Raw genomic sequence first — 18,845 nt, 5'->3', positions numbered from 1 at the left:
TTTAGGGAGATTCACCAAGAAAAAAAGAGAGGGGACACAAATAAATAAAATCACAAAAAGAAAGAGGAGATAACAACTGATACCAGAGAAATACAAAGGATCATAAGCAACTACTATGAACAATTATACACCAAAAAATTTGACAACCTAAAAGAAGTGGATAAATTCCTAGAAACATACAACCTACCAAGACTGAATCATGAAGAAACAGAAAATCTAAACAGACCAATTACTAGTAAGGAGATTGAATCAGTAATCAAAACTTCCCCTCAAACAAAAGCACAGGACCAGGGGCTTCACTGGTGAATTAAGCCCAACAGTCAACAAAGAATTAATATCAATCTTTCTCAAACTCTTCCAAAAAACAGAAAAGGATGGAACACTTCTAAACTGATTTTACAAGGCCAGAATTATCCTGATACCAAAACCAGACAAGGAGGCCACAAGAAAAGAAAATTACATACCAACATCCTTGATGAATATAGATGCAAAAATTCTCAACAAAATATTAGCAAACCAAATTCGACAATACTTTAAAAGGATCATACACCACAATCAAGTGGGATTTATTTCAGGGATGCAAAGATGGTTGAACATCTGCAAATCAATCAATACAATACACCATATTAACAAAATTAAGGATAAAAATCATATGATCATCTCCATAGGTGCAGAAAAAGCATTTGGTAAAATTCAACATCCATTTATGATAAACACTCAAAAAAGTGGGTACAGAGGAAATGTACCTCAACACTATAAAGGCCATATATGACAAGCCCAGAGCTAACATTATACTCAGTGGTAAAAAGTTAAAGCTTTTCTTCTAAGATCAGGAAAAATAAAGATACCTACTCTCATGACTTCTGTTCAACATAGTATTGGATATCCTAGCCAGAGCAATTAGGCAAGAAAAAGAATAAAGGGCATCTAAATCAGAAAGGAGGAAGTAAACTGTCACTATTTGTGGATGACATGATATTATATATAATAGGAAGGCCACAAATTCAAAATTCACAGAGATAGGAAAAGGAAGTATTTCAAGATACAACGGCTTCAGTTATGAAGTTATAAGTCCTTACTGCAGAGTAGGATAAATAAAAACAAATCCACCAAAAAACTCTAGTGGGACACCTGGGTAGCTCAGTCAGTTAAGTGTCCAACTCTTGATTTTGGCTTGGGTAATCATCTCAGGGCCATTGGATCAAGCCCTGCACCAAACTCTGCACTCAGCAGGGAGTCTGCTTGAGATTCTCTCTCTCTCTCTCCCTCTGCCCCTCCCTCCCAAAATAAATAAATCTTTTTTAAAAATCCTACTAAAACTAGAAAACATATCAAACATAAGAATATAATCTTAGAAAGTTACCATAATTTCATTGCCTACAAAGAAATTGTAATCGGATTGGCAGCACATTTTTCATCAAAACTATAGACACCAAAATCAGTGGATGGTAGTATAAAAGTATTTAGAGAAAAAATTATCTAGAATTCTATATAATTGTCTGTAATTCTATACTCTGCTAAATTATCAGTCAAGAGTAAGAGCGAAGGGCGCCTGGGTGGCTCAGTCAGTTAAGCATCCAGCTTTTGATTTCAGCTCAGGTCATGATCTCAGGGTCCTGGGATCAAGCTCCACATCGTCAGGCTCTGTGCTCAGCAGGGAAGCTGCTTAAGGATTCTCTACCTCTCCCTCGGCCCCTCATCTCTCTCTCTCTGATGAATAAATAAATCTTTTTTTTAAAGGTGTAAGAGTGAAATAAAGACATTTTCAAACAAATATTGAAAGTGTGTCGCTCACAGACCTCTGCTGGAAGAATTACTAATGGGTGTATTTTGGGAAGAAAGACACTTCAAAAGCAAATGCAAGAAGAATAATTAACAAAGAAACTCATAAACATATCTAAATAAGTATTGACTATAAAAACATATTTTTAAAAAGTAGTGTCCAATTTGGGGCAAGAAGAAGTAACTAAAAGAAGGTAGAATCTAAAATTACTCAATGATAATATGAATGATAGGAGAGGAACAGCTCAAAAGTTTCCTAAAGTCCTTATATTATCAGTAGAGATATACTTATTAAGCATGTTAAAAAGATAAAGGTAACCTCAAAAAGAAGAGAAGCAGAATGTAGAAGTTCTAAACTACTGGCAGGGTAGGGAGAAAAAAAAAAAAAACTAGATGAAGAAAGGAAGGGACTAGGAGAGGGAGAAGCATGATTACATAGAGAAAGCAGGACATGATAGAAATATATCTAAATGTATCAGTGAATTAGTTTGGGTTTCTCCAGGAGCATAACCTGAAATAAAGATTCAAGTGCAAGCAGTTTATTTGAGACGTGATTCCAGGAACCATTCCAGGTTGGGGAACAGGGAAGGCAGTCACAAAACGGTATATTGTGCAGCACATTCCCATTGTGGATACCTGTAGCTTAGTCCTGTTGGAGAGATCTGAGAGTTGCCGGGTATTAATTCTCAGACGCTTTCCCCCTAGGCTGCTTGTGGCTGAAAAGTCTCCAGCAGTTAGAGAAAACTTCAGGCCAGGAGACAAATGCTGCCATGGATAACTATGATAAGGCTGGGCATCCCAGAGCTTCTGCTGCAATCAGCATTCATAATAAATGTAAACCAATTAAAACTGCCTATAAAAGACAGAGTTTTTCAGGTCGGACTTTTTTTAAGGAAGAAAATTCCACTTATATACCATTTAAAAAGAGACATGCCTATGCATATGTATATTTCCTTGCTCTCATAGTTGAGAGAGCCCAGAAGCAATGAGCACACCTAGCTCCCAGATCTTGGTTTCTAATACCATTTTCCAACAAAAGGAACCAGGATTACTTGGGAAAATGACAGATTCTGGGGCTAGGGCAGAAAAAAAGAAAAAGAAAAAAAGGCTGCATCACTGGAAGCCTATCAAAGGGACCCAAAAGAAAAGGCTCCCATTGACTAAAGTTGGGACAAGAAAATAAAGTAGACTGGATCATAACCCAAAGTATGATATAAATATTCAGGAACCCATATGGACATAAATAAGTGATTTAATAAATAAATGGGCAGAAGAGACAAATCTCCCATGCAGAAGAAACTAAAATAATGTATGTAGGTATTCCACCTTCAAAGAGGTAGAACATAAGTTTCCACCCCTTAGATGTGGGCTGCACATAGTGACTTCATTCCAAAGAGGACAACATGGAAAGGATGGGGTGGGAGTAATTTTACTGTGGAGAATCCTGACAAACACTAGCTCAGTCAGGTGACCAAGGTCAACATCAACAATAATAAATCATGTTGATCTATATGCTCTTGATATAATGAAAATGGCACTTTCCTCTGTGATCCTCCCTAAAACCCAAAATCCCTGTCTAATCATGAAAAAAAAAATCAGAAAACCCCATTTGAGGGATCTTCTACAAAATACCTAACCAGGACTCCTCCAAACTGTCCATGTCATCAAAAAACAACCAGAGCCTCAGAAACCATAACAACCAAAAGGAATCTAAGAAGACATGACAACTAAGTGTAATATTGTCTCCTGAAAAGAATTCTGGGACAGAAAAAGAACATTAGGTAAAAACTAAGGGTGGGTGAATCAAGTATGGACTTTAGTTAATAACAGTGTATCAATATTGGTTTATTAATTGTAACAAATATACTAAACTGATATAATGTTAATAATAGGGGAAACAGGGCAGAGTATATAGGAACTCTCTGTACTATCTTTGTAATTTTTCTGTAAAATATAAAGCTGTCCTAAAAAGAGAAAGCTTTTTTATGGGGCACCTGGGTGGCTCAGTTGGTTAAGCGACTGCCTTCAGCTCAGGTCATGATCCTGGAGTCCCGGGATTGAGTCCTGCATCGGGCTCTCTGCTCAGCAGGGAGTCTGCTTCTCCCTCTGACCCTCCCCCATCTCATGCTCTCTCTCTATCTCATTCTCTCTCTCAAATAAATAAAATCTTTAAAAAAAAAGAGAGAGAAAGCTTTTTTAAAAGGAGTGGGGGAGGAGTGCCTGGGTGGCGCAGTCAGTTAAGCATCCGGCTCTTGGTTTCAGCTCGGGTTGTGATCTCAGGGTCATGAGATTGAGCCACACATCGGGCTCCACGCTCAGTGCAGAGTCTGCTTGAGATTTCCTCTCCCTCTCCCTCTGTCCCTCCCACTCATGCTCTCTCTCTCTCTAAAATAAATCTTTTTAAAAAGAGAGAGAGATCTAAGAATATAAAGAGAGAATGGAAGTAAAAGGGGCAAGACAAGAAGTGTTAACCAAACATTCACCCACACGGAGCTAGTATAACATAAATGGAACTGGAAGCAAAAAGCATTATTAAAGATAAAGATAGTTGTGCCTAGGTGCCTCAGTTGGTTGAGGGACTGCCTTTGGCTCAGGTCATGGTCCTGGAGTCCCGGGATCGAGTCCCGCATCGGGCTCCCTGCTCGGCAGGGAGTCTGCTTCTCCCTCTGACCCTCCCCCTCTCATGTCCTCTCTCTCTCTCTCATTCTCTCTCTCAAATAAATAAACAAAATCTTTTAAAAAAATAAAGATAAAGATAGTCATTACTTAACAATTCAGAAAAATATCATGATCTCATAAACACCTATTAACATAACCTCAAAATATATAATCTGTATACTTTTTTCCCCAAAAGCTTTAATTCTGAAGTAGTCTCCCAAATAAAGCCCACCATGTGCTCATTTTTCCATTATTTCCCTGCTTCCTGTCTTAAAGTCTACTGTGACATACTGAAAAATATTCCAAGTTTTACTGTATATAACTTTAAGTGAAATTATGAAATCATAATCATTCCTCCAGGCAAAAGAAAAATGTCTTTAAGGCAACTCACATCAAGAATGATTAGGGATAGGGCGCCTGGGTGGCTCAGTTGGTTAAGCAACTGCCTTTGGCTCAGGTCATGATCCTGGAGTCCCGGGATCGAGTCCTGCATCAGGCTCCCTGCTCGGCGGGGAGTCTGCTTCTCCCTCTGACCCTCCCCCCTCTCATGCTCTCTCTCATTCTCTCTCTCAAATAAATAAATAAAATCTTAAAAAAAAAAGAAAAAAAAAGAATGATCAGGGATATCCCACGTTTAGACCTGAAGTTTTGAGTTTATAATTTAACATCAGCCTGAAGTGAAAACACCCAACTCCGTGGTTCACTTGCTTTCAATCTCCTCCCTCTCCAGACTCAAAGACACTGCCTGAATTAGACTTCCATTTTATCAAGAGGTACACAGAACACTGTGCTTGGGGCTCTCACAAGCCTCGTGGTGACTCAAGACCAGCAGGGATCATCCTCCAGAGAGTGTCCTGACTTCAGCATCTGGAGAGGTCATCTACAGAAAGAAGGTCAGACATAAAGAAACACAAAAAAGAAGAAAGACTACAGAAAGAAAAGAGGGACTCGGGTGGGTCAATTAACAAGTAAGCGAATATATTTACAGAGTTTATCAGGAAAGTGTGACATTACAGTTACATAGATTTATAAAAAGAGAACAAGCTTGGGAAATTACAAAGTATGAAACGGTACCAAAAGTAGGGAAAACTGCTAAATACTCTGCCTTCCCAAGCAGCAAACAAATGCAAAAAAGCTGAAGCCTGCCAATTGTCAGCATTTTAAGATTTCCCTGGTGCTGCCAATGGCAAACGACAATGAGATTCCTAGTTAGGTCTGCAAAAGTTTGCTAGAATGTTAAAGCCCTCAAGTAGTATTTTTCTGTTAATTCTAAGTCAAAGGAACACAGTTTTTTCTTTCACGTGCTAAGCAAATATTAATCTGGCTGGATTAATCTGCATTTTACAGTATACCTATATAATAATCACAAACAACATATATTCGGAAAAATGGGCATTTGCAACCATGCTTTTTCATATCAAAGGGGTTCTCCAGCTCAGAATCAATTAGAAGAACTCAGTTGTTTAGGGCATGTGCACATGCATACATATGTTTCTAAAAACAAAATTATTGAGAGCAAAACTCATTCTATGTAATTAATTTTTAAAATACTAGTAAATCGTCTGATTTTTAAATTTGTAAAAAAAAAAGGGGGGGTAACTTTTAAAGTTTGACATCTTTCAGGAGAAGGCAAAATTAACATTTATTAAGTGCTTGCTAAAAATCAAGTACTGTTTTATACATAGTGTCTCATTTAACCCTTACGACATCACATAAGCTACACTTTATGAAGCCTGTTTTATATACCACGACTCAGAATGGTTAAGCGATTTGCCCAACAGTTGGCAGAGGAAGAATCAGGACTTGAATTCACATCTCCTTGACTCCAAAGCCTGTACATACCGCCCAGCATATAACACAAAGGTCTGAAGAACAAATGTTTAAAAGCCTTCATTTTTAAATTTTGTGAGCCAAGGGGCGCCTGGCTGGCTCAGTGGGTGGACTGTACGACTCTTGATCTCGCGGTTGTAAATTCGAGCGCCACGTGGGGTGCACAGGTTTCTTAAAAATAAAATCTTTAAGGGGCGCCTGCTTGGCTCAGTTGTTAAGCGTCTGCCTTCAGCTCAGGTCATGATCCCAGAGTCCTGGGATCGAGCCCCGCATCAGGATCCCTGCTCAGTGGGAAGCCTGCTTTTCTCTCTCCCACTCCCCCTGCTTGTGTTCCCTCTCTCGCTGTGTCTCTCTCTGTCAAATAAATAAATGAAATGAAATAAAATAAAAATAAAATAAAATAAAATCTTTAAATAAAATGAAACTCTGTGAGCCAAGACTACCAAATAACTCCTAAAAACCAAGCTAGTTATGTGTAAAGAGAAAAATTTGTACTAATACTCTACCCATACACACAATCAGGTGCAGATATTTTCAGAATGTATTTAGACTCAGTTCTTCCAGCACTTGATACTCCCAGGATAAATTTGAAAACGGTGTATCAGGGACTGAGAGTCGATGCCCATAAAACAGCTCTGAGAAAGGGAAAATGGCCACTGAATGTACCAACGGGTGCTTTGAAGCAAAGAGTTCTCCTAAATCCCTCTCATCTCTGTTCCCTGAGAATACAAAAGGAACAACCTTGTTTAAAAAAAAGAAATCACAAAAAGGAAAAACTGATCTGCTAAATAATAAAGGCCCCCTCTAGATGATTCGAACTTGGAACCACAGAAGGGGTGCATAAAGACAATTTTTCCACACTCTGGTGTATAAAGCTGGGGTCACACCCAGACACCGCCCCCAGAGGTGTGGCCACCCCAATCAGTCACATTTCCTGCATCCCACCCTCAGCTGTGTCAACAGATGCTACAGAAAAAATTTCTTTCCCATGGAACAAAATGAAGAGCTAGAATGTTCTAATATTTATCTTCATTTACTACTAGAAACAACTGCATATTTTTAGAAGACTACAAAAGTCAGCGTAACACCAAATGATGCATTTGGACGTGTCCCTGATGCATGATCTCATTCATGTACCAAAGCTGCAAAGCTGCTCTTTCTCAGCCCTGCCCTTCCCAATAGCTTAAGTGTGTCCATCCATACTGGTGGGGTGGGTGACTAAGAATTTCAGGTACTTAGATTACAAATAATATAAGATAAAGTATAATTCCTCTTAAATAAGGAAAGTGTTCTTTTTAGGAACTCCAAATTATTCGAAAAACAGAACTAGCTGCTGTCACAAAGCTTCTAGGAACCATCCCCCAGGGCCATAAAACTGGTGACATCAAAAATAGTGAATTAAAAAAAAAGCGTAAAGCAAATGTTAATGTAGTAATATCCAAAGATCCTGACATTACTAGAGGCAACTCTCACACTTCATCAAAATTGAAGGCAGGTGAATCTCTGCAACCTGTAAAGTCAAGGCTAGGTCCGAACTCATCACCCCACAGCTAGAAACCTCTACACGGGGATATTCTCCAGACCCAGCAAACAGGTGAACATAGGCACAGTCTCCTCCCCTATCAACACGCACCCACCAGAAAAAGGCACAGAAGACTGCTCTTACTTCAACTGGATGAATGAAATGAACTAATCTTTTTTAATAGAGAGAAAAGTATCACACAAACATGAGAAGCAGATTTCAAACACTGAAAATATTACAGAAGAAAATTAACTCCTAAAACAGGCAAAATATAAAATTGGAAGAGAGAGAAAAAGGTAAAGACAAAAAGCAAATAAGGGATCAACTGGTGAGAATGTTTTCCTATTTGAATCACCAATTGGAAAAAATTGGAATTTTATTTATTTATTTATTTATTTATTTATTTATTTGAGAGAGCGCGAGTTGGGCTTGGGGCGGGGGGGGCGCTGTGCAGAGGGAGAGGGAGAGAGAGAATCTTAAGCAGGCTCCCTGGCCAGCACAGAACCTGACATGGAGCTCAATCCCACAACCCTGAGATCATGACCTGAGCCGAAATCAAGAGTCAGACGCTTAACCGACTGAGCCACCCAGGCACCCCCAAAAACTGGAATTTTAAAATGTTAAAATGTCGATTTTAAAATAAGATAGGTTTTGATTAAATATATTTTAAAGCACAAAAGACAACTTCTGAGAACAGATAACTGGAGCCAATAACAAGCTAAACACTCCTATAGATGTGTTGTTTTCAAGCATTCTACATGATGCGGGCTTCCCCTCCCATATTCCTTTTGCTCATATCAGGGTCAAGCTTCAATCAGAGAAGAGTCTGAACAAAGAATATACCTAAGGACCAATTCATCACCAAATGCTGGAGAGCACCTACTATGTACAGGATGCTGGGCAGGGTCCTCATAGTTCTACCCTCTTTGCAGAAGCTGCTCCTCAATTGGACACACCAGGCTCTCCACCTGGCCCTTGTATACCTTTCCAGACACGTGGCCCCTGGACACAGCTACACCGCATCTTGCCCCCTGGCATCATTGTCTTGCCAAAATAAAGGGATGGGCAAAGGTATTCCAGGCAAATGGAAACCATAAGAAAGCAGGGCAGTAACAAGTCCTGATTTGCATTTTTAAAAACAGCTCAGGTTTCTTTGTGGAGAGTGGATTGAGGGGGTGTTGTATGAATGAGCCAAAGATGACCCTTGTGGATGACCCCTGGGTTATTTCTCCACTGCCGGCTGAGGTCCATGAGCTCAGAAGCCCACTGGTATCAAGCTCAAACTTTTACATGTTCAGTTATTTGCAAACAGTCCAAACCAACAGATTTGGGGGCATTTAGGGCCTCCCTGCCTTGCACAGTGCACAAAACTCACCCGACAGCATTATGGTTACAAGACTTCAAGGGCTATGTCCTTCAGAGCACTCTGACCCGGAGACTCCCTGCTGTGCTGCTGAGGGCCACCCCCTAGACACATAACCCCACCCCGGGGAGTGCCCTGCCCCCTCCCCTTCTGAATAGCAACCACACACACACACACACACACACACACACACGCACACGCACGCACGCACTCCAGCTGAGAGGGACTTCACAGCTGGGAAATAGGAAAGCATTGCCCCATAAAGCTGGCATGTGCTACTGCCACCTTGTGGTCATATTGTTTCCCTTGCTCCGTCGCCCAAAGCCCCCCACACCCTGGCAGGGGGCACTCTCCCAGATGACAGACAATAGTTTGACTAAAGAGGCTTATGTAGGCTTGGAGAAAGGTGGATGGGCTTGGAGCCCTGAAGGCAGATCTATTTGAAAAATGGTAATATTAACACACAGATCAAGAAATTAGGAAAAGATGATTGAGTCTCTCAAAAAGCGTAAGGTCAGTCGGGGCAGCAGAGCACAGGTAAAGAGTGGGGCTTCCGTGGGAAACGGGAGCCCTACCCAGAGGGGAGGACTTGGCACACGGGAGAAGCTCTGCACCCTTTAAGCCAACTTTCTCAGACTCCTCTCAAGGCAGTATTTTTTTTTTTAATTTATTTATTCCAGAGAGAGAGAAAGCACAGGGGGGTGGGGAGCAGAGGGAGGGGGAGAAAGAGAATCTTAAGTAGGTTCCACACCCAGTGCAGAGCCCAACTCAGGGATCGATCTCAGTACCCTGAGATCATGACCTGAGCTGAAACCAAGAGTCGGATGCTTAAGCGACTGCACCGCCCAGGCGCCCCTCAAGTCAACATTTTATATCAGGTTCCTGTGTGTGTAGATACACACATACAGACACATGTATAAAGATTCACTGAGGGGCACCAGGGTGGCTCAGTTGGTTAAGCCTCCGCCTTCGGCTGGGGTCCTGGGATGGAGCCCCGTATTGGGCTCCCTACTCAGTGGGGAGCCTGCTTCTCCCTCTCCCACTCCCCCCTGCTTGTGCTCGTGCTCTATCTCTCTCTAATAAATGAATAAACTCGGGGTGCCTGGGTGGCTCAGTTGGTTAAGCAGCTGCCTTCGGCTCAGGTCATGATCCCAGGGTCCTGGGATCGAGCCCCGCATCGGGCTCCCTGCTCAGCGGGGAGCCTGCTTCTCCCTCTCCCTCTGCCTGCCTCTCTGCCTACTTGTGCTCTCTCTCTCTCTCTCTGTCAAATAAATAAATAAAATCTTTTAAAATAAATAAATAAATAAATAAATAAACTCTTAAAAAAAAAAAGATTCACTGAAACAATATTTACCTTCACTGAGCCATGTATTTGGGTTTTCTATTTGCTCCTCTATTTTAATGCAGATCATAAGCCTTTGAATTGATTTCATGATTCACCAATGGGACCAGCTGGCCATTCAAAAAACACTGCATTTAGTGATGACTGTTTATTTTTCCTCTTGATTATTGCTTTGGCTTTAGGATGAAAATGATGGGGGTGATTTTTCTAGAAGTTTCCCCTTTAAAAAAATATTTTATTTATTTATTTTTGAGAGAGAGAGAATGCAAGCAGGAGGAGGAGCAGAGGGAAATAATCTCCAGCAGACTCTGTGCTGAGCACAGAGCCCAACGTGGGGCTCAGTCCCACAACCTTGAGATCCTGACCTAAGCTGAAATCAAGAGCCGGACACCCAACCAACTGAGCCACCCCTGGAAGTTTCCCCTTTTTTGGTCCATGTTGCTGGTCAGCCCCAGTTTCTCTAGGAAGCCCAGTTTTTCTTGGATTTGCTGCAGGCTCTGATGCTGAATTAATGGAGTGGCCATCCCTTCCTAGCTAGAATATAGAGTAGCCCTGAGCCAGAGGGAAAGAGAGGCCAGGTGGGTGTTCCTTCGTGGCATTCAGGAAGCTCACAGAACCCTGGAAACCTGCTCGCATAAAACTTCATCAACGCTGGCCACTGACTCCTCACCCCTGTGATTCCTCTCAGAACACCTCCACATTCTGGGGAGTCTATTATAAGTGGAATTTAGAAATAAGGGAAATTGATGGGGCATCTGGCTGGCTCAGTCAGTAGAGCATGTGACTCTTGATCTCAGGGTTGTAAGCTCAAGTCCCACGTTGGATGTAAAGATTACTTAAAAAATAAAATCTTTAGGGGCACCTGGGTGGCTCAGTTGGTTAAGCATCAAACTCTTGATTTCAGCTCAGGTCATGATCTCAGGGTCAGGAACTCGAGCCCCACGTCAGGCTCCGTGGGGTATGGAGTCTGCTTGAGATTCTCTTTCTCCCTCTGCCCCTTCCCCCACCCCAAATAAAAATAAATAAAAATAAAACCTTTTAAAAAAATAGAAATAAGGGAAAGTGCTTAAAAAAAAGAAAACTTTGAGATGCATTCAATATTCTTTTGTATGTGTCCCTAGCACCGAAAAGGAAATATACGTAAGAAATTTGTCAAAATTCTTTAGTTAGTAGAGATGAGAATCTCAATATTAACTTCATTAACATTCCTGAGACTAGAACAATGATCCAGATGCTCAAAAATTTCTCTTTACTTTTGTTTAGGATGAAAACATTACATAGAGAAAGAATATTCTGTAAATAAATACAACAGAACAACTGACCTACAGCTTGACTCCTCTGCAGCCCATAGAATCCATTTTTTGAGCACAATGTATTTTATGAATAAACTTCTACACTTTTAAAATTGAGTTTTCTCTTTTTGAAGTACAGCTTCAAGCAACTACAAGTTTCCATCCTGCTAACCCGAGGCAGCCATTGCTTTTAACTTCTATCTTTTATTTAAAAAACTTAATTGGAAGTTTTTGTAGCCAGAAGGAGCACTTCAAAGAAAAGGGAAAAAACGCCAAAAATTAATACTTTATGTCAGAGGTTAGGAGGGAAAGAAACAAAGATTACAGAAACGAGGGGTTAATGGTATATATATATGTATATATATATATATAGGAAAGTGGTGAAAGAAGGAAAGAAGGCAGGAAACGGACTAGAGAAGAAGAAAAAAGGAAACCTCCATGCAGCCCAAAGGCCCTGTGCTCGAATCCCGCCCCCCCAAGCCATTTACTCCCATCCCAATTACACATCAACGGGCCACAGCTCTTCCTACTCTTTAATTTCTAGACATTCCTGTCACTGCAGATTCGAAATCCATTCTGACGAAACAATGTGAGAAGGTGGGAAGAGATTCCTGAGATTCCTCCCAGCTCTGATAAGCTGTCACTCTGCAATTTACAGTTAGTGCATCCCCTGCATCACCCACCACGGATACTGATGAACAAGCAAATGAGATGAATATCTGAGACTTGTTCCCAGAGCTTCTTAGGGTAGCAATAAATAATAGATCCTACTGTTTCAAATAGGGACACTTTCCCATACTCAGACAGGTCCTCAAGATCAGAATAGCTATAAAATCAGACCTCACTGGTCTCAGACGGGCAAGATTTCTCTTACATAAAAAATCATAAGAGGGGCACATGGGTGGTTCAGTCGGTTAAGCATCCAACTCTTGATTTCCACTCAGGTCATGATCTCAGGGTTAGGAGATCGAGCCCCACGTCTGACTCCACATTGGGCTTGGAGCCTGCTTAAGATTCTCTCTCTCCCTTTCCCACTGCCCCTCCTCACCCCGCTCATGCTCTCTCTAATAAAAAAAAAAAAGTCATAAGAGCCTGTTTTCTATGCTCTGCTTTATAAGCCCGTGCTCAGCAGCTAATTTCAGAAACATTTCCCAACATGACCTAACAGTCTCCATCTGTGATGAAGGGGCAGATGAGTGGAGAGAAGGAGGAGAAGGCCTGACAATGAACACTGAACCAGGACAAGTTCACCAACAGCCCACACACAGAAGGACCAAGTTGGCCAATTTGCCGTTCCACAGCACCCTCTACGTGAAACCGGCCGGCATGCAGACCCAGCTGCTTTAGGGATGAGCATGTGTCCCAAAGGGCAGCTAACTTGTACACAGGCCAGGTCTCCTATGGTGGCATCAGAGCAAAATGACAAGCAAAGCCAATCAGGGTCCCTTGCTGGGGAATGTGAAGGAGGACATGAAAACAAAGCACTTAGTGATGGGAGAAGGTTAAAGGTCATGATGAAGGCAGCCAGAGAGGCCATGATGGACTGTAGGGGCCAGAGAGCGAGCGGACTTCATGCAGCAAGCCTCAGCAACTGCAGCGTGCACATACACACTCACGCACACGCACACACACACCCATGCATGCACACTCATGCACATGCACACACTGACGTGCTAGACAAAATGGAAAGGGGGGAGTCTCATCTATAGTGGAGTTCCACAGAAAAAATGCGAAATTCCTACATCCCAGAAACACAGAGGAAACAGAGTGAGGAGTATAAACTAAAGTTGCATAGCCTTGAGAGTAAATAACACCTATGAGATGATAATGGGTCACCACCACACAATAATGAACGTTAGGATCTTAAACCTGTACATACGTAATCCTGTGGCTTATGATATATAAAGCAAAAATTTAAAAATTACAAGGAGGAATTGGCAAACCCACAATCATGGTAGGAGGTTTTAATATGCCTCTCTCAACAAGTTACAATCCAGGGGACAAAAATTAATAAAGATTTAGAAAGAACCATTTGAAAACAGCTTTCTCTAACGAACCAGTCACTAAAGAATATGTGCTGTTTTATTCACATGCAGCATTCCTGAAAACTGACCATTCAGGGGTGCCTAACTGGCTGGCTCAGTCGGAAGAGCATGCAACTCTTGATCTTGGGGTCGGGAGTTCAAGCCCCGCGTTGGGTATAGAGATTTACTTCAATAAATACAGCTTTAAAAAAAAAAAAACAAAAACCTGACCATTCAAAGATAGAAGGCAAATCATAACAACTATTAGACACTCCAAAGCATACCTGCCTCAATCTCATCGAAATGTAATTCGATGTTAGGAATCAATAGTAAAAATAAGAACTTTTAAAAATCTGTATATTTGGATATTTTAAAATACCAGAAATACACAGAGGTCAGAGAAAAAAAAATCATCATGGAAATTACAAAGTTTGTAGAATGGAAAAAAAATGTTTAATTTAAATACAGCATGTCAAAACTGGTAGGATATTTCTACTTCCACTTAGGATGTAGAAAGTTATGAGAGATATGAGAGAATGTTGTTCCCACCCTAAAAATAAGATGAAGGTGGTTAACCACAAAATCATCCCCTTCTCAAGTATATCACAGGGCCGAGGATGCAATTAAACCTAATAAAATCCAAAAACAGACAAGCATGGCTGCTTTCATCCTTGGCATAGCAGAGGGAAGCAAAAGAGGCCACCACAGATGGATTAGAAAAGCATGGAACTTTCAGTAAATTTCTAGAGATGAAACAAAGGTTAGTATGATAGGTGAGAATCCCTAACAGTGCCCATACACAGATCTGTACCTATGACCAGCTCCATTCCATGGGCCTTTACCAAATATGTGTAAGAAAAATTGGACACAGGACAGGAGCATCAACAAACACCTACTCTGAAGCGCACGTATGGGGCCTTGGGGCCTGTGGAACAATTTAAAAATATCTAGCACAGGTGTAATTACAGTACCAGAGGCAAGGAGAAAGAGAAAAAGCCAAAATAAATCTTTGAAGAAATAATGGCTGGAACTTTCTCAAAGTTGGTTAAAAAAAAATAAATTCACATATTCAAGAAGTTCAGCCAAACACAAGTAGAACAAATACAAAAGTCAAAACAAACAAACAAAAAACTCCTGCACATATCATAGTCAAACTGGTGAAACCAATGATAAAAGGAAAAATCTTGAAACCAGCTGGAAAAAAAATGGATCAATAATTTGAAATACCCCTCCCTTCTCATCAGAAACTACAGAGTCACAAGACAGGGAGACAACCTCTTTAAAGGGCTAAAAGAAGAAGGAAAAAAAATAAAAGGCTGCTAATGCAGAATTCAATATCCAGAGAGAATGTCCCAAAAGAATGATGTTGAAATACAGAGATTTTCATGTAAAATAGGCTGATTATAGAACAAAATGAAAAAGTTGTAACTATAAATCTTGTAGGAGCAATAGCAGACTATGTTGGCAAACTTGGGGTAGCAAAGATGTCTTAAAAGGACACTGAAAACACTACACATAAAATAAAATTCTTGAGAAACTGGGTATCATCAAAAGGAATAACTTCTGCTCTCCAAAAGGCACATTAAAAGAAAGAAAAAGCAAGCCACAGACTAGAAGAAAAAATTCTAACACGTATTTGACAAAGGACTTGTATCCAGAAAATACATGAAAGAACATCTACATATTGATCATAAAAAGACAACCCAAGGGGAAGAAATTGGCAAAAAATAAATAGTGTTGGGGGGCACCTGGGTGGCTCAGTCAGTTAAGTGGCTGCCTTTGGCTCAGGTCATGATCAGGTCATGATCCTCAGTCCTGGGATGGAGCCCTGCCCCTGGCTCCCAGCTCAGCGGGAAGTCTGCTGCTCTCTCTCCCTCTGCCTCTACCCCCCCCCCCACCAACTCGTTCTCTGCTCCTGCGCTCTTTCTCTCTCTCAAATAAATAAAATCTTTTTAAAAATAAATAAAAAGCGTTCGTTTGCAAACTAGCCCCCACACACGGAGGGCAGGGAGAGACAGAGATGGAGGGAAAAGGCAGCCTCCCAGATTGGGAGGGTGGCAGGTTTAATAAGCAAGCGAATTTACTTACAAGGTTTGTGTTGAGTGGCTGCAGGACGGTAGATCCCCGCGCCCGCCCGCCAGAATCTTAAAGGTTTATATAGAGGCCTCAACAGCGTTCAGTGACAAACTGTCGAGCTGATCTCAACACCTTATTCTCTCAAGGCTACGACCTTGAAACGGCTCTGGCAGTGGAACAGTGGGCAGTGGACATTCCAGGGACAGAGGAGGGATGAGGAGCCTCCGATGGCCCTGGTCCAGCCAAAGGGTCAACTGGAGGTCACGTCCTCTCCATGACCTCCTCCTAAACAGAGACACTTTACAAAAGAAGATACACAAACAGCCCGTGAGCACGTGAGAAGGTGCTTACCCGTATTACGGTGCAATGCAACTCAAAACCACTGTGAGATCCCACCCCTTCCTCCAACAGAATGGCTAAAACTTTTAAATGTCGGAGAGGATAATGGGACAACCAGAACTCCAAAAGATTGCTAGAAAGAATGTAAAACGCAAACATCACTTTGGAAAACCCTTTAGAGGTCTCTTAGTTTAACATACACTACTCAATTGACCCAGTAATTCTACTCCTAGGTATTTACCCAAGAGAAATGAGAACTAGAACCCTGCCCATGTGAAAACTAGCATAAGAACATTAGTAACAGCTGTGTTCATAATGGCCATAACGTGGAAACAACGCAGACATTCCTCAATAGAAGAATGAATGAATAAATTGTGATTTATGCATCCAAAGGAATTCTATTAACAATAGAAAGGAGTGAACTACTGATACACATAATATGGATGAATTTCAAAAGTATTATGCTGAATGAGAAGAAGCCAGAGATAACAGAGTAGAGACTCTTACGAACTTCAAGAGCAGGTAAAAGTTACCAATGGTGACAAAATCCAGGAGAGTAGCTGGTTCTGGGGAGGGAGGCTTGACCAGGAAGAAACATGAAATAACTTTCTGGGTTGATGGAAACTTGATAGGTGTGTAGGTTACAACAATATGAATTGTTAGAACTGACCAAACTGTATACTTAGGATCTGTGCATTTCACTGTATGTAAAAGATACCTCCCTTTGAAAAACTTGCAAGATGCAGATTAGCTATACTTAGAGAAAACGTGTCACCTTAAATACTTGTAGTAGGAAAGGAAAAAAAAAGTAAAAATTCACAAACTAAGTTTCTCATCTAAATTAGAAAAAGAATATCAGAATACATTTTTAAAAGAAAGAAAGAAATGTGGTATATTTTAATTTTTTATTATGGAAATTTTGAAACATACAGGAAATAGAGAGAATTATATTATAAATTTGTATTACCTGACACTCAGGTTCAATAATTATCAACAAACAGCCGATCTTGCTTCATCTAAATCCTCCCAGCATTCCCCTGGCCCTATATAACATAGGGTTATTTTTAAAGCAATTCCAGAATTTATATATTTTCATTCAAAAATACTCTCTAAGGGATTTTTTAAAATATAAAATTTTAATGCCATTACCACACCTAAAAATGACAATAAAATATATAATAATATAATAGAAAAAACTACAATATTAAGATAAACAAAACTGAAAGCTAATATAATGGATAAACCTCTGAAAACCAACCCAAAAATCAAATAGGCACAAATAATATCAGGAAAAAAGTAGAGATTCAAAAAATTTGAAGAGGTTACTATCTAAAATTTAATGCAATATAGCTCGGCATTACATGAAATAATTTCACAGGGCAATATAACTTACTCAGAAGGAAAAAGAAAACTTACATAGTCCTGAAACTATTTAGGAAATACAATCAGTCATTAAAACTAAGCCCACAAAGGAAAAAGAAAAAAAATGTCCAAAATAATTTTGAAGGTATATTCATCCAATCAAGGAATTGATTATTCTAACTTGATAAACCATGTTTTTCATTAAAAAAAAACAAAAACAGGGGCACCTGGGTGGCTCCGTCAGTTAAGCATCTGCCTTCGGCTCAGGTCATGATCCCAGGGCCCTGGGATTGAGCCCCACATCGGGCTCTCCGCTCAGCAGGGAGCCTGCTTCTCCCTCTCCCTCCTGCTCCCCTACTTACGTGCTCTCTCTGTCTCTGTCAAATAAATAAATAAAATCTTTTAAAAATAATAAAAATAAAAAACAAAAACAAACAACCACAAAAAGAACAAGAGGACATGCACTTGGCCTATTTTATGAAACTAACATAAATTTGATACCAACCCCAAGAGAAAGCAATAAGAAAAATTACGGGCCAAATTCACAAAATACTAGCAAACCAAATCCAGGAATATATATATATACATTTTTTTTTTAAGATTTTATTTATTTATTTGACAGAGAGACAGCGAGAGAGGGAACACAAGCAAGGGGAGTGGGAGAGGGAGAAGCAGGCTTCCCGCAGAGCAGGGAGCCCGATGTGGGGCTCGATCCCAGGACCCTGGGATCATGACCTGAGCTGAAGGCAGACGCTTAAGGACTGAGCCACCCAGGCGCCCCCAGGAATATGTATTTTTAAAATAAAAACTAGGGGCACCTGGGTGGCGCAGTCAGTTAAGCATCCAACTCTTGGCGTCAGCTCAGGTCATGATTTCAGGGTCCTGGGATCCAGTTCCACATCCAGCTCTGCACTCAGCCTGGAGTGGGCTTGAGTTTCTCTCTCCCTCCCCCTCCTCCCCTCCCACGCCCCCTCCCCTGCCCCCACTCTCTCGCTGTCTCTCAAATAAAGAAATAAATCCTTAAAAAACTGAATAAATAGGGGCGCCTGGGTGGCTCAGTCGTTGAGCGTCTGCCTTCGGCTCAGGTTATGATCCCAGGGTCCTGGGATCGAGCCCCGCATCGGGCTCCCTGCTCAGTGGGGAGCCTGCTTCTCCCTCTCCCACTCCCCCTGCTTGTGTTCCCTCTCTCACTGTTTCTCTCTCTGTCAAATAAATAAATAAATAAATAAATAAATAAATAAATAAATAAATAAAT

Source organism: Mirounga leonina, unplaced genomic scaffold, assembly GCF_011800145.1.
Source record: "Mirounga leonina isolate KUSES-001 unplaced genomic scaffold, KU_Mleo_1.0 Mir_177, whole genome shotgun sequence".
In the NCBI taxonomy this organism is placed as follows: Eukaryota; Metazoa; Chordata; class Mammalia; order Carnivora; family Phocidae; genus Mirounga; species Mirounga leonina.
The sequence above is the reverse complement of the archived record's forward strand: the minus strand, read 5'-3'. Positions refer to the sequence as shown.